At 41.0% G+C, this 16,915-nt stretch overlaps 1 protein-coding gene across 5 annotated transcripts in view; it reads right to left on the bottom strand.

Moving 5' to 3' along the window:
• enox2 (ecto-NOX disulfide-thiol exchanger 2) overlaps positions 1-16,915 on the bottom strand; it is a 246,205-nt gene that overhangs the window by 156,698 nt on the left and 72,592 nt on the right. The gene's annotated exons all lie outside the window — the stretch shown is intronic.

Here is a 16,915-nt window from a genome sequence, read left to right as displayed (position 1 = left end):
CAGCATAAAGTCAACAAATCAGTCTTCTTCAACTTCCATATATGCTGTGCTTGTTGAAGAGTCTTCAAATCAATAGTAGCTTTGTATGACAGTGCTTAACTTCTCTTTACACTTAAGACAGTTAAAAATGCCTAAAAAAAAAAGTGGTATTCATGGACTCAGTTGCCTTCAGCAAACCTGTCGTGTATTATCAAAGGTATGCTCAAAACATGTGTAATAGGTTGACTGGAGACTCTAAACTTCCTTTGGGTGTAAATATTATACGACCTGTGACTGTTCTCATGATATGTGCCACAGAAAATGGATGGAAATTACAACTAAAGCACCGTGAAGATGTTTTTTATCATCTCTTCAAAGCCACCAAGCCAGAGGGGCGTCTGGTTCTTCAGTTCAGCCAAAGGTTGACCTCAGGCAGTGTTCCAAATGGTCCAGAGTAGAGCTGTAATTTAAAAGAACACAAAATTGCGCACGTCCAAACTAGTGTCAGATCATCTTCTCCTAAGTGCCGACCGCCAGTTCCGAGGAAAGTGGCATGGGGGCTGGGAAAACCAACACTGGGCTGAAAGATGTGCCGAGTGCAGTGATGGTCTTACTTGAGCAAACTAGGCTGCTGTAAACATGCACGCCTGCACAGGGGCCTCCTTTGAGCTCCAACACCCCACCTTTTAGACATTCAGGATGGCTTATTTATCCCTGAGCTATGAGAAGTTGTGCACAGTGAAGATGCCTATGTGTTATGAGGTGGTTGATGTAATTAAAAAAAAATGGAAAATTCCTGAGTTACCTCCCAGCTTCTTTCCTACAGAAGGCCTAACAGATGGTTACAAATAGGGAAGTGCTCAAGCAGACATATTGAACGAGCCAAATGTTATGTTTGAGCCTTCACTCAGACGCAAAATGCCCTAAAAAGCAGACAACCTACAGAAACCCCCCCACCACCACCAGCTGTTAATAATGCATTCTTTGTAAGACCCCGGCCTTTCATTCCCATACATTTTGTTTCCGTCCTGAAGCCATTTCTTCATCCTAAAGTAATAGCTACATAAATCTGTGCTCTCCGTCTCAATTACATAGGAGAGATGGCAGTTTTCCAAACAAGCAAAATCTCTGAACTCCCCGTGTTCCCAGGTCTGGCCCCGCTCAACCATAATGTCTGCTTTCTCCATTCTCTCCATGGAAGAAAAGCGCAACATGTTCATGCAGCCAGGTGGAAACAGTCCTCAGGAGTTGTATATTATGACAAGGACTTCCCAAGCTATCAGAGATATATTCGGCACATGTCCCCAATTAAGCCCTTACAGTTTGGAAAATGATTTCCATTTGGAAAACACTTTTAAAAATTGGATTTAGTCTCAAAGCCTGCAGTCAGAAGATCTACAGTGGGTGTTGAACACTCCAAAAGTGATTCAACCAACATTTCCGGGACAAATATACAAGGTTACCTGAAAAATTAGGAGGTCCAGTACAGTCGTCCCTTGCTCCCTCACTCTATAGCATTTTTTCAAAAAATTATTACGTAACGTAAAAGTATTGTTACGTGGTTGACTACAGTCTATTAGTCCAAAAATGCATATTTAAGAATCAACAGCTCCATGAGATTCTCTATCGCTGTTGGGAAGAAGGAGAAGTGCCTCAAGATATGAAGGATAGCAAAATAGTGACACTGTATAAAAACAAAGGTAGCCGAAGCGACTGCGACAGCTATCGTGGGATATCGTTGCTCAGCGTCATAGGCAAAGCATTCGCACGTGTTGTTCTCGGGGAAAGGATCTATCCTGAATCCCAATGTGGTTTCAGACCCGGACGCTCCACGATTGATATGATCTTTTCTCTCAGGCAGTTACAGGAGAAATGTAGAGAGCAAAACAAACCGCTTTGTATCGCATTCATCGACCTGACAAAAGCTTTTGGCACAGTTAGCCGTGAAGGACTGTTCCAAGTTCTCAAGGAAATCAGGTGCCCCCCTCAAATGCTGCAAATCATTAAATCCTTCCATACCGACATGAAAGCTACTATCCAGTTTGACGGGTGTTTTTCAGAACCATTCAACATCAGCCGTGGAGTAAAACAGGGCTGTGTGCTTGCTCCTACCCTGTTCAACATATACCTGTATTTTGCAGTAATGTTGAAGTATGCTTTCGGCAGCTGGAACTATGGCATCTGCTTCCATACAAGGTCAACTGGCAAGCTGTTCAACTTATCACGTTTGAGCGCAAAATCCAAGATCCGAAAAGTATCCATCAGTGAAATGCTGTTTGCTGACGATGCATCGTTAGTAGCCCACTCGGAATTGGAATTACAATCAATGCTCAACATCTTCAACAAAGCCTGCAATCTCAACATCAGCCGGCAGAAGACCAAAGTAATGTACCAAGGCAACGCAAACCCACCCACGATAAATAACAAAAAACACCCACTCGATGTGGTTCACGAGTTTACATACCTTGGATCCAAATTATCGGGAAATATTCGGGAATATTCGGGAAACCATCGCAGAAGGTATGATTAAACCGAAAGCTATAAAGACACACGAAGATTGCTGTATACAAGGCATGCATCCTCAGTACCTTGCTGTACGGCAGTGAGACGTGGTGTCTATATGCCTCGCAAGAGCGACGGCTCAACGCCTTTCATCTCTGTATGCTGAGGAGTATTCTCAACATCAAATGGAGCGACCGTATCACCAACAACGAGGTACTCTCCCGTGCAAATTTATCAAGCCTATTCAACCTGATCCATGAGCGCCGTCTTCGCTGGGTGGGACACGTCCATCGGATGGCGGATGGAAGAATAACGAAAGATATACTATACGGAGAGCTTGCATCCGGAAAACGAGCTCGAAGCCGAATGCATTTCCGCTTCAAAGATCTGTGAAAAAGAGACATGAAAGCTCTGGGTTTGGATGCAAGCAACTGGGAGGAAACTGCAGACGACCGAAACCGCTGGAGTCATGAGCTGAAAAACGGACTCAGAAGCGGAGAGGAGCGACTCCGTCAGTCAGCCGATGAAAAACGACTGGCTCGAAAAAATGCATTGGAAAAGACACCAAAACCAAGCACCTACATCTGCAACCGTGACTGCCACTTGCGTATCGAGCTATACAGCCACAAACAAAAGTGTCGTAATCCCGCTATTCCAGCTCAAGGCGCAGATCCAGTCTTCCGGGACTGACGGATGCCAAAGACGTATTCCTGGCCTAAATTAAGCATTTTCAAGCACAAACATTTTCTAAATAACTAAAATACAAAATAGAGTTTAAAACAATACAAGATGTTGCTGAACTGTGGTTTACACTGGCCACTAGGTGTCACTAGTACCACGCACCAGACTTGATCCTTTTGTATTAAAGGTTCATTGTTTTATAATTATTTATCTCACAACAGGCACAATAATAACATAATGACACTAATAATAATAATAATAATAATAATAATAATAATAATAATAATAGTCATCATCATCATAACAACAACACGGGCTACTGTTTTGGCCGTACTCCAGCTAAAGCTTAACTCTGAATCCCCGACGTCACTTCCTGTCTACATGTCCAGAAGACATTTATTGAAACACATACGAGAACGAGTCTTATTTATGTCTTAATGGCTTATTTTCGCTGATTATATCTACTATATTGGGTAATATGAGTGTAAAGGTGATTATGGGGGTGTTATTTCATGTCTTGAGGGTTCTAATAATGGTAAAAATCATAATTTGAATATTTAGAGTATTATCAACCGACATTGGCATAAAATACGATCATTCCGTATTGGTTTTTCAGTGACACCTCATCAAACTGCAGCAAGATCCACAGAGCAACACGATCAGTATGTTCGTGGTCTGCAATTATTTTCAAGTTTTGCCTTCGGATTATAAATATGCAATGTGAAATGACTGTAAAGCGCTGGTTATGCAAGAGGGGAGTAAGGCGTCTTCCTTTAATACTTCTAATCTAATATCACACCTCACTCGCAACATTTTGGCACTTTTTCCCTAACCTAACCTCTACTGCATATTTCAGTATTTGTCTCATTTTGCACAATGTTTATTTGTAAAATGCGTTTAGTTTCACCCGACTAAAAGAAAGCATAATGCGTTCATTCATTACATGAGATCAGTTTGTGGGAAGAGCTGCTGCCTATATCCGTACAGGTAATGAGGCGCTGGGCGGTTTTGGATATCCCATATCAAAAACTCAAGAATTTCACAAAGATCATTTATCACGTTGGCCAATCTCATGATACTTTTGCTTTGTTTTGTTTTGTTTTTTTTTTATAAGAAATATACCAGTGATGGCACAGAGAAAATGTTTGATGATAACCATAGATCCAGAAAAGTGAACTTACTGCAACATAGAAAAGGGTTTGCCTGGCTGCCAAGTACAAAAGGAGCGATAAAATGTCTGTCATTTCCAGACTATTGAGCGCAACGGGATGTGTACACTGCACCCACTAAATTTAAAGAGAAAAACAGATTTGTACATATATAGGCCGTACTTGTCTATAAACTGTGGGTGTCCACATTGCAACATGGGATATTTAGTAAACAGAAAGATTTTAACTTAGTTAAATACATGTTTTTTTTCTTCCCCCAAACAGTGCGTACAACACGGCTGGTTAAACGGTAGCCTACCCAAAAAGTCATTCATCGCTGTCGGAATTCAACAGCCTCATAATTCCTTCGTCACAAACTTTGTTGTGTTGTCGTCTCCCTATTTCGTTGTCACTCTCAGTGTTACTTTCGTCTCGAGGCAAATTAGCCCTTGAGCGGGTGCTGTCCATCACACAGTAGTCCAGCCTTTCGAAATCAGTTGATGATAGTGGACTTTTTGACACTGGTCCACGCTGTCGGGATCCACTGGCAGACTTGAGCAACAGTAGCAAGCCTTTAACTTGTAAGCTGCATCATATGCATTTCTTAGTGTGTGCATGTAGCACAAAATGGCTGTTCTGAAGTATTTGAGATGTCGGGAGATTAAAACGTGACCGTATTGTAAATTAGCTGCATCACTGTATAAGCCGCAGGGTTTAAAGCGTGAGAAAAAAGTAGCGTCTTACACACCGGAAATTACGGTAAATATCAATTACAAACACAAATTAATTCCTCTAAGTAAACCTTGCATACACTTTATAACGCAACACTTACTAACAGTGATTGACAGTATCTCTCCAAAAACTTCCTGTTCCCTCGCTTATTATGTGTCTGTCAGGTGACCTAAATAACTGATTATAGTAATTAGTCTAACTATACTATAGCTATATAGTTGGATGGATGTAGCTAAGATGGATGGATGGATGGATGCAAAAAGGACACCATGTTAAAGGAAGCAGGCTAGAATTGGGCATAAGCTGTTATTTCTGAAATGTGAAGACTCATTATATCGTGTACAAATATTTTTTTTTTGTTTTAATTTAATCATTTAGAGTCCATGAGAAAGTGTAATGTAAAATATAGCTCTCATTGAGCTCATTAGTCGTTGAATAACATGATTTGCTGCACAACAGGGAACCAATGTTGTCATATTGTTCAGGAGCAAACTGCTCAGCCAGCATTAATATCACTGATGAATTCATTGGAGTACGGCAGCAAGCAGGCTAAGTACAGCTGAGTACTAGCAGCATTTTAAAGCGCATGCAGAGATATAGTAGACTGAGTTGCTTGTGATATTTCAAAAGCAGCTACTGCCAGTTAAGTCTTCAACACTCTCTTCCTCAATTTGTGAGCAGGTTCAGTTTGCAAACTCTAATATTGACGGGACACTCACAATCAATATGAATGCAGAGGCTCTTTAAATGAAACATTCGGCGCCGTGCTTAAAATATCTTGCGAAAGCTCATTAGGCTGACACAAAACGTGCAAACAACAAAGACGGAGCTGGTTAAAAAAGCCAGAACCATGTCTGCTGTGTTTCATTCGAGGGACGGTGTGTGTGCTGTGAACATCCAATGTTAGAACGCATTAGGAGGGTGGCAACACTAATACATGTCATAGTCTCTCCTGCAACACACAGTATGGCCAGTGCTTACCTTTTATTGTATTTAAAGCAGAATAAAACTTTGTGGGCCCATTTATCACCCCGCGGTGAAAGTATTAAATTATTTTTTTGTGGCGCATTCCCTGAAACAGCAGTGGACACGGGTAACTTGTAATGTGTATCAGTGGTGGCCTAAATCCACACGGTGATCCATCATACTATTTCTTGCCTTTTTTAAAAAATTGCTAGTACTGTATAAGATAGCAATGCCACCGAAAAAAAAAAAAGAAAAAAAAATATAGTGCACTTCGTCTCTGGAGAATTGGCACCCTGCCAGGTAGGCACAAAATTGCACAATGAAGTGGGACACTACAGGAAGCGCTGCACGCTGGATTACAGCAACTAAAAATTTGCTTTTAAGTCCCTCTGGTTATCTTGTTTTGGCTGAAATATGACTGATCAGTCCAGAAGATGCCCGTGAATATAAGACAACCCCTCTATTTCAAGACAAAAATGTGTTTTTTTTAAGACACAACCAAAGACAATTAGCATGTTTTCAATTTCAGTGACTGGTAAATTGTAAAGGACACTCCTGGAAGCGCTACATTCTGGATTATAGCAACCAAACCAGTACTTTCTCTGAAACATCTGTCTTGGGTGAAACATGATTGACTTCTAAAGATTGTCAGTCGGCCGTGAATATAAGACAACCGATCTTTGTAAGACATAATGAAAGGCGTGTTTTCAATATCAGTGGCTGTTAGCAACAAAAACAGTATATTTTCAGCACAAAGTCAATTTCTGTAGCATTAGTTTTGTGAGGAATACGACTGAAGGTTAAATACTTTGTCACCCAGGTACAGCCGTCCCTCGTTTATCACAGTTAATTGGTTCCAGACCAGACAGTGATAAGTGAATTTCCACGAAGTAGGATTCAACACTAACTCATTCAACACCAAAGACGTAGACCTTAATACCCAATCCCAGCTACGTATTTATAGGTCTTTTACTTTTTTTTTTTTTTTTACGCGAGAGGCAAAAAAAAAGGTGATGACGCAACTCTCCTCTAATGCATTTTCTGCTTCAGAGCAATTTTAAGGTATAAAAACAGCTGCAAAATGGCAAAAGTGCATTTGACAAGAGCTCGGTGGGGATCATGTGAATGGAAAAATCACACATGACAGGAAGAAGGAAGTGAGAGAGCATGGAGGAGTGTAGTGTGCAAAAGGTTACACACTGTAGGGTAAGTTTAATGCGTGCACATATAGTTCAGCTCCTAATGTGAAAATTGTAAATAGTTCATGGTATTATACATGTAAATAAATTGTTATTTTGATGTAAAACGACCCCTTTTTGTGTTGTTTATGTTGGTATCGTTGTTTAGATATTTGAGCTGTCACAAAAGCAAAAAATATTTGTGTTTTTTGTCCTGTCCAGCCATTAGGGCAGATAGTATTGTTGATCTAAATGCTCTTACGTGCTCAACAGATTTGCTCTCCCAGGGGAAAGTGTGAGATACACTTCCCCTGTTATACAGAATTTATTTGACTTTGATGTTTTGTTGTTATGCAAATGCGGAGCTTATTTTCAAAGTTATGCTTGAAATGCATCTTTTCACAAAAAGCTGTTTTTTCCCCCCTTTTCTAGTCGGGAACTGACATTTACCTGAAACTTACCTATGTTCTACTGCTAATTCCTAAAGAACGGAAAAAGGTAGATGTTTATATAGCAATAGAACTTACTGTAATATTCCGTGTGCCTTGAACAAGCAGTCAAACATGTTGAAAATTGTCGGTACTAGGGATGAGGGAGTACACCACTATCTGTATCTGTATCTGTCCACCCATCTAAATTATCCGTATCTGTACTCTAAGTGGGTGGGGCATAAATCAATACATTATTTTAAGTCTGAAATTGACATAAATTGCTATATTTATTGTTTATTATTCAGCTATATGTGTACTGTGTACGTGTGTAAGTGATCTGTAAGGCTTTATCATTTAATTATTTTTTTAATGATCTGTGTGAAGTTGGTGATTCATGCAAACATCCACTGATGGCAAATAGCAAAATAATCTGTCAGCCTTGTTCATTGTATTTTTCCCAAAAGCACCGCAAGCAAATTTTCCTACTGACTTTATATCACCAGCCAAATTAGAAGCAAGCAGACGAAAAAAGAAAAAAAAATGGCAGTGACTGACGCGCGAGCCGTATGCAGCTGTCTTGTGAAATGCACCGCGTACGTAACGAAACAAGTTTAAGATTGCGACATTCATACCGCAACACATTGAGAGGGGTGTAATATTTTACCACGCTTATGTATATAATGTAGTATGATGGCCATACAGGCAGAATGTTTGATGCAGCTCTTGTACTGTGCAGGTGTACCTAATGTTGTGGCCCGTCAATGCAGGTCACTGTTACCACTGTCTGTGTTCTGCCAACTTAAAATGAACAAAATTCTTATATTGTTGCAGCACGCCTGTTTTATGATGACTTCATGGAATAAGACAAAAATACATTTCACAGAAAAAAGAGGTCATGCTACCCCAACTGAGTTGCATAAGTGACTGTGACGCAACACAAGCCTGCACAGCGCCGTCTTGTCAAATGCGCCGCGTACTTTACGAAACAAGTTTACCAAGTAACTTTAGATATAAACCGAAACAGAGGAGAGCTGAGGAAAACCTAACAAAGTGGAAGCTGTGGGCAGCGCCACACGAGATTGGCTGGCTCTTGACGTACTCGATTGATTCGGTCATAATTTCCCGGAAGTGTGCATATATGAATTTTGAAACATCAAATTTAAATGCACAAAATGTTTATAAACTGAATTTTACAATACCGCATTTTAACAAACTACATTTTTAAACACATACAGTTTGCTTACAAATTTTGATTCAATGAAATTTTCAGCATAAAATCAAGTAAAAAAAAAAAAAAAAAAAGCAGATAGGCCTGTCGGCATAACAAATTTTGCTGGACGATAATTGTCCCACAAATTATTGTAGCAATTAGCAATGCGAACTATCTGTCAAACATTGATAACATTACCCGGAATATTGGCTTTTCAACCGTGTTGAAAGGTTGCATTGCTTTTGCAATGTAGCGAGCGACAATGTCTGTAAGCGTGGTTTCGTTTTATATTTATTTTGCCGATCAAACGCCTCAGTAAGCGTTGACTGTCGGGACGACGGCTCTGCTGCACCTCCACACCGGGACACTCGACTTAGAAACCATGGTTTTTGTGCCTTCGGTCATATTAGCGTTTGCTTGCTAACACTCTGTGTATCCACTCACTAGTAGCCCCACCTCCACGTACTGGGGGACAAACAGGCTGACAGGAGGGTTCAGGCTCTCTGTTCATTCCACTATGGAACCAATGCGCACATGCATGAACCCTCTTGTCATCCAGCCTGTGTGGTACAGACGAGGAAAACAAACGGGCATGTATGCACATGTCAATTTATCAAGGCGGCAAAATGATCAAATTTCGTTACATAATTTCAGTTTAAAAAAGCTTTGGTAATAAACAATTTAACCTTCACAGATGACTGCGTCATTGAGCACCATTATCTGTCAATCTATCCCCACTATCGGGTCATCTCTCGAGGCCACTGGTGCATGAGTGTGATTGACAAGACAAGACTCGCTTGGGGAGAAGCCATTTTGCACCACCTGCTGGTTTGCATGTATAAATTTCAAGACCCCAAATATAAGATGACCTGTCTTTTTCTAAGGGGGAAAAAATTTACTTCTTTGTCTTATGTTCGAGTCAATACTAAGCAGTTTTTAATTTGGAAAAGAAGCTACCGATGTCACCTCTCCCCCTTAAATGTACTGTATTTCCCATTTTCTGTACATACCTGACACATTCACTCATATTTTGAAGGCGCCTGTCAGTTAGTGGCACATAAAACTGCATCGCCACCCGCAAGTGAGTCGCGGGAAGATTTATTTGGCTTGTCAAACATGAGGAATGTCGGTTTCCTACCCCCTTGCGCGGTGCACGCTGAGCTGTTAAAAAAAAAAAAAAAAAAACATCCAAAAGACATACCTGTCTTGTGTGACTAGGAATACAGCAGCCTACGAAAATGATGCCAAATTATGATTAACCCCATATTATATGAGAGCACCACCTTAACCAAGATCTTCTAATGCAAGAAGAGCAATATGTCAGTCAATACACAAGATATCTGTCAGCCGGTCGTCATGTCAAATACAATTCCCTCTATTGAGCAGTGCACCTGGTTCCAATTAGTTCACTGATGTGCAAGTAAGTTCATGGGGTTCACAATTCATTGTGAAGCCTAAAAACGACAAAAGGCAGAGCTGTTCAACTGTTGTCCCAAATCTGTTCAAAATTCAGTTCAGACTTGGGATTGACAACATTTTGGTAGACGACACCACAAAACATCAGATTACTCTTTCCATATAGAACATTGCTGACTTGCGTTTTTGCAGTCAATCCTTAAAAGCAGCAGTGTTTTGTCATATCAAGGATGTCGCGTAAACACGTCTTGTGTTTTAATTTACAACTACAGGTGCTCCTCAGTTTACAGCGCTTCGTGGTTACACACAGGCTCCCTTAATTCAAAGTCTGCAATCATGTGACTTGCACGAGAACTAGCTACAGTGGAATACACTGTGCTCGATATTGGCCGCACCGTCGCAACCATCATAAAGGATGAATAAACGTGCCAAAACAACATCAGCAAACTCAACCGTCCTTCCGGCACCCACACACACAGTCAGGACTCATGTCAATTTCGCAGACACTCGGAAATCAGAAAACTCTAACAGCATACATAACTGCCAGGGTGGCTGATTCTCTTTAAGTGGCAGTATTAGCTAAGCAGTATAGTGACATAGAAAGGCTGCTTTTATTGCTGTACTTTATGTCCTTCATGTGTTCTTTAACATTGTGCTTGACTTAGGCGTTCATTTAGGTACATTAGAACCTCGGTCTGCGATTGGCTGGCGACCAGTCCAGGGTGTACCCGGCCTCTCGTCCGAGGTCAGCTGGGATAGGCTCCAGCATACCCCCCGCGACCCTAATGAGGAGAAGCGGCATAGAAAAAGGATGGATGATAGAACCTCGGTTAGTGTCCGCCCCTCAAGTCCGTTAGCGTGTTTTTCAGTTAACGTCGAAAATTTACACCAAAATTTTGCATCCGTTTACACACATTTTCCGGTTAGCATACAATACGCCACACGTCTTGTGGTATTAATCCACTGCGTGAGCCCAACTGTACTCTCAATGTATATTTAGCACAAAATTTCCTTAGCTTTTAACAAAGAAGCTAGCTTGCTAACAAAATGGCAATTGGAACCGGAAGTCAGCTACATGCCTGTCTATGATGTCATCAGCGGTTGACTCTCAAAAATGTCATAAAACAATTCTAAATGCACATAAATGATGCATGAAATCGAGAAATTGACATTTAAGGTTACTTTTAACTTCACCAAAGACTTGATTTTTAATGTGAGTTCTCCCAGAGACACCATGTGGCAGCGAAACACCACATGGACACCATCTGCCTGTCCGATTATTTCTTGAATTCAATTCAATTAACTAGTGTTTTTCACCCTCGTTATAAAAATGCTGGCACTTGAAACTTTCTTTGGCTCCATTTTGGGTTACTGAGGTGAAAAACGCTACAGTATTGAATTCAACAAACATTTTGCCTTTTTGCTCCATTTTTCCAAATTTTGCTGGATTGTTTTGGTTTTTCATTTTATTTCTACAATGTGCCACAGGCCAATGAAAAACAAGCTGCGGGCTTCAAATAGCCCCAGGGCCGCACTTTGGACACCCCTGTGGAGCAGCGTGGAGCTCCCAGTCAATCACGGACTGCCAACAAACTGCAACTGCAGTCACTCTTTTCTTCCAAATGGCAACTTTGTTTGAGCAAATATTTGCGGGAACAGATGAAGCCAACATCTGTACAGTAAACTTAACATAGGGCAAAATATCATGGGGGGGTGGAATTTTAAAAAAAGCAACAAAAAACATGTGGGTTTTAACAAAGCCAGCGAGGGAGGCAGGCAGGCAGGCAGGTGGCCGCGATCCAGGCTGACGGCCGTCTCTTATGGAAGCTCCTGAACTTGCGCTTGCTTTGGGTCCTTAGTTCCTATTTCAAGGTTCCCCGCATGGTTGCTTATCACCAAAGCGATTAAGGAATGAAGAGCTCTGTCAGTGATACGGCTGCAGCGCCCCTCAACCTACCCTACGCACTTCTTGTCATCAGGCTGCCAAGCTTTCTTAGCGATTCGGGCAGGACGGCTACAGCAAGCCCGATGGATCCTCAGAGGGATCTTTAACTTCACACTCGAGCTATTACACTTCTCTTCAACCGGTTGATGCCACCAAGATGTTAGCGCCAGCTCCTGTAATTTATTACCAAAGCAATTGTATAACAGGCTTGCTTCGGGGCATGTACAAGCGAGCAATAGGTGCAGAAATAAACAACAATCACAGCTTGGCATTAACATGCTAAGGAGATTAAAGAGTGGCGAGGCAAAAAGAAAACAATCAAATTATTACATCGACAGCCTTTGACTGCTGGCGTGTGAGGGAAATGGAGTGATGGGGCGAAAAGCGCAATTTATCGTCACTGACTGACAACTTCCTACTTCACATACAGTGTCTTTTATTCTAATTTCAAGAGGACTGAGGAACATGCAAGTCCAGCTGCGGCAGTGCGCATTTGATCAATGGAAGAAAGCCAAAAGAGACCCAACTGAGTCCTGTTGTTTCCAGCAACTTGGAGAATCCCAACCGTGTCAAGTTGTTTATGCTACTGAGGCATTAAGACACTGCAGATTCTACATGAGCCCACATTTAACTGCCTACCAAGGACTCGGCTGCAATGAGAACTCAGTGTTTAGTCAGTGGAAAATAAAAAGACTATCATTTTACAAGAAAAACTGCCAATGTTCCATGAAAAGCAGCTCGATTTGGATGTAGCTAAAAAAAAACTATGAAAGAAAAGTTAAAAACATGATATTAGAAACCAAGTATCTCCAATTGCTGCCAGAACTGCCCATCACTTCCTCGTGAGACCACACGGCCCCCTTTTAATTTGCTTTGAAGACGAGACAGGATGGTCAAGACATGAGTCAATCGTTATTTTACAAGTATTTTAATAATCAACAAGCTTGGATAATGTTATGTTTCCCGCGCATGATTGACAATAAAGCTGTATTGTCGCTGAACAGACAGTGATTGATACGTGAAGGTCAAAATGCAGTGGCTTCATTAGTGTATTAGGAAGTGTGGCGTTTAAAAGTGCTTTTAGTAAGCCCTACTGCACATGTGTCAAACTCGTGCCCTGGAGGGCCGAGACGCTGCAGGTTTTCTCTCCAACCAGTTTCTTCAGCAGGTGATTTAATTGATGAGCTCCTTCCCTCAAACTGAAGGTGTTGATCATTAAAATCACCTGCTTTAGTGTCTGGTTGGAAAGAAAACCTGCAGTGTCTCGGCCGTCCATGGCACGAGTTTGACACCCCCGCCCTACTGGGAACACACACCGTTTCGTGTGTCTGTAGTTTTAAAGCGCCCATAACATCAAAACACATGTTAATCTTGTTATTTTATTTGTGAAAAATAACATTGAAAGGCACATTTCCTGTGTTAGACGTGTGCTAAAATGTCGAAATATTTACTAGTATTTACAATTTTCTTCACTTCTTTTGGGACTGGAGGAGTGCCGTTCACTCCAATGCTTCCACTCCAATGCTTTCTCCATTGTGATGTTTCAGTTGTGGATGAATTTCTGTTGTTTGTTATATATTAGGGATGCTCCGATCACGGTTTTATGCTGCCGATTCCGATACTGATCACCATGAGCGAGATTCGCCGATACCGATCACGTGGATTAATTGAATAAATTCAGTATCCAGGTTGCAGGGGTCTCCAACTTGTATCACTATAGAGCTTTATGACCGGCAACATTTAAATTGTACACTACTTTATTTATCAGGCAGATCTCCACTCTAAAACACTGTGGCCCCATTGTCTTTATGCTATTTTGTGCTTATTTGTCGTTATATAAAAGGCATGATGTCTGAATTCAACAGTTATAATAAAAAAACTACTAAGAGTTGAAGCAAATATTCTTACACCCTTCCTTTGTGAGCTACTCAAAATGAGCTGGTGAGGGAGGAGACCTCTCTGTGGTCGTGTCACCAACGTAAGGCTGGACACACTGTGTTTATGTTCATTCAACAACCACAAACAGGTAGTGTTTTGAGGACAAAACATAATTAGTATAAAGACAACAAAAGAGTAAAGTTGCTCCGTGACACTTGAAAAAGTTAGTATGTACCACATGAACGTGATAACCACTTGTGGCTTCCCCGTGGGACAAAAACGAGCTCCCAACTAACCGCGTTGCTTGTTTTCCCAACAAAATGTCACTGGGGTAAAAAGTCACAAAGACCAGAAGCTAGGCAGATAGCTGTAGCTAACTGCTAGCTAGCTGGCTAGCTGCCGCCAATGCAAAGTACAGCCAGTGTCAGCTAGGCAAAGCGTCTAAACAAAGATGCAAGAATAGTCTCATTTTGGTAAAGGAGTGATCAAACACACTTGCATCGTTTGGCGTAGCCTGTGTCAGGCTCAATGAGATATGCGTCATCTTGTTGGCAGCCTTACGTGACCTAGCAGACATGTAGGATTTGCCGCCGCACGGCGATCGGTTTTCATGATCGGCTTTGAAAGGCGTTTATCAGCATAGGGCGATGACACACACAACTTCACTTCACTCATATTTCACAGTTGTTTATCTATGACAGCAGTATGACAAACGTGTTTTATTAAGTGAGTACTTTCATTTTGTTTTTTTACAAACTTTTTTTGGTGTCTCCAAAAAGCATGACTGTGTACTTTATCCATGTTTTGCAAACAGTATACACTGTTTGAGCTACAGTGCTAATATTGCTATGCTAGGTTAGCCTATTTGCTGAAGAAAAACAAAACGATCAAACTTACAGCTCCCAGGTCTGTAGATGACTGACGGATCATTGGCAGAGCAACAATTAATCGATGATTAATCCTTTACCCAATTGACAACTACTTTGGTAGTCTTATATTCTGATTTCAGACTCTCAAATGTGAATATTTTTGTATTCCCTTAGTCATCCATGAAAGCAGACCAATTATCTTTAAATAGAATATTGAAGCGCCAACCTGGTGTTTGTGCACTTTTGCTCTAGCAGTTCAAATCTTCTATTTCTGAATAAAGAGGCGGAAATTAAAAACGTGGGTCAAAAAAAAAAAAAGATTAATCGATTAATTGAAAAAAAGAATTGACCGATTAATCGGTTATTGAAATAATCGTTAGTTGCGGCCCTACTTTAATGTAAGATGTGTAGTGAAGCACGCGTTTTACTTAGTGGTGGGCGTATACATGGTGCGAGCTCATCTAGCTTGGGGGAGATTCAAAATGGAGCGTTTGAGTGCTTCTGTCAAATTGAGGCAAACAAGTGAGGGCGATGATATGGATTTTTTACGTTTGGTGCTGTTAAACAGGCCCTTGGTAATCATATTAAAATAGTTTGCTGTTAAAATGTGACAAGTACAGTGTTACGAATAGTATAGTGGTAACCTTGTAAAATCAACGCATCACAAACGCATGTCACATTCCAAAGACAGAAAACATAAACAAATCTATCACATTGAAGCAACTGTCACACAAATGTGCTTTCTGGCCATTTGTCCACATCACTTGTGTTATTAATCACGGACAGTTGCTACCGCCAGAGTTTTGGAAAACAAGTTGTCACTCATCAACCAATTAAAACTGGAGAGATTTTCCCCATGAAAAGCTGCCAAGTCTCCTGACGCCCGCTTTGCATTCAGCTTTCATTTGTTCTGCGGCGCTATCATCCTTTTGCCAGAGATGAAATATTCAAGACGTCCTCTCAAAGAAAGCAACTTTTTAAAAGCACCCCACCTCTGCTGTCTCCCCCTGCACCACTAACTATAAGCTAATAGAAGCTGATTGATCACAGAAGATCTTGATGGAGCAGTTTCTCTTCGTGTTGGTTGCACAAAGGCACTCGAGATTTCTTCCGTGGGTTCTGATTTGCAGAATGAGAGAGTTTGATCATTGTGCACTTGATGCAGTTTAGCAAGGAAGCACTTTCCAAACCCATTTGTACAAGTAATAGCAATGAACTCCACTGTGAGCTTTGATTACACAGAAAAGAGAGCAGCATTAAGCATTGAGTCAATTTGAAGATGTGAAAATTCAAGCATTTCTGTTGAAGCATTTCTGTTGAGAGACCTGCGGCAAGCATATGAACGCCCTTGTGGTACAAAAAGGCTGTGGGACATCTAATGTAGAGAGAAGCAGTAGGTAGTAAATCAAATGTAATCTGTTAAATTCAAGCATTTCTATTGCGAGACCTGCATAAAGCGTGAACATCCTTATGGGACAACAAGGCTGTTGGGCCATCTGATGTATTTTAACATTGAACACTAAAAAGCACCAAGTATTAAGTCCAGTTTCATCTGTTAAATTCAAGGATTTCTATGAAGAGACCAAGCATGAACTCCCTTATGGGACAAAAAGGCCTTGGGACGTCTGATGTTGATTAGCATTCAACAGTAAGAAGCACCAAGTGTTATGTCAAACTGAATCTGTTCAATTCAAGCATTTCTATTAAAAAGTGTGCCGCAAGCATGAACACCCTTGTGGGACAACGAGGCTGTGGGACGTTTGATGTACATTAACTCATTCAATACGAAAGACATTTATACATCTCTTACGTTTTTTTGCGCAAGAGGCAAAAGGAGGTCATGACACAAGTGTACACTAAAAGATGTCACTTTTAGAGCGGTTTTAAGCCATAAAAACAGCAGAATGGCAGAAGTGCATTTGATAAGAGCTCAGCCTGAATCTTTTGCATATAAAAACACACTCGACAGCAAGGAGGAAG

The sequence above is a fragment of the Dunckerocampus dactyliophorus genome, chromosome 11 (genome assembly GCF_027744805.1).
Source record: "Dunckerocampus dactyliophorus isolate RoL2022-P2 chromosome 11, RoL_Ddac_1.1, whole genome shotgun sequence".
Classification (NCBI taxonomy): Eukaryota; Metazoa; Chordata; class Actinopteri; order Syngnathiformes; family Syngnathidae; genus Dunckerocampus; species Dunckerocampus dactyliophorus.
This window is presented reverse-complemented; position numbering and strand designations above follow the sequence as displayed.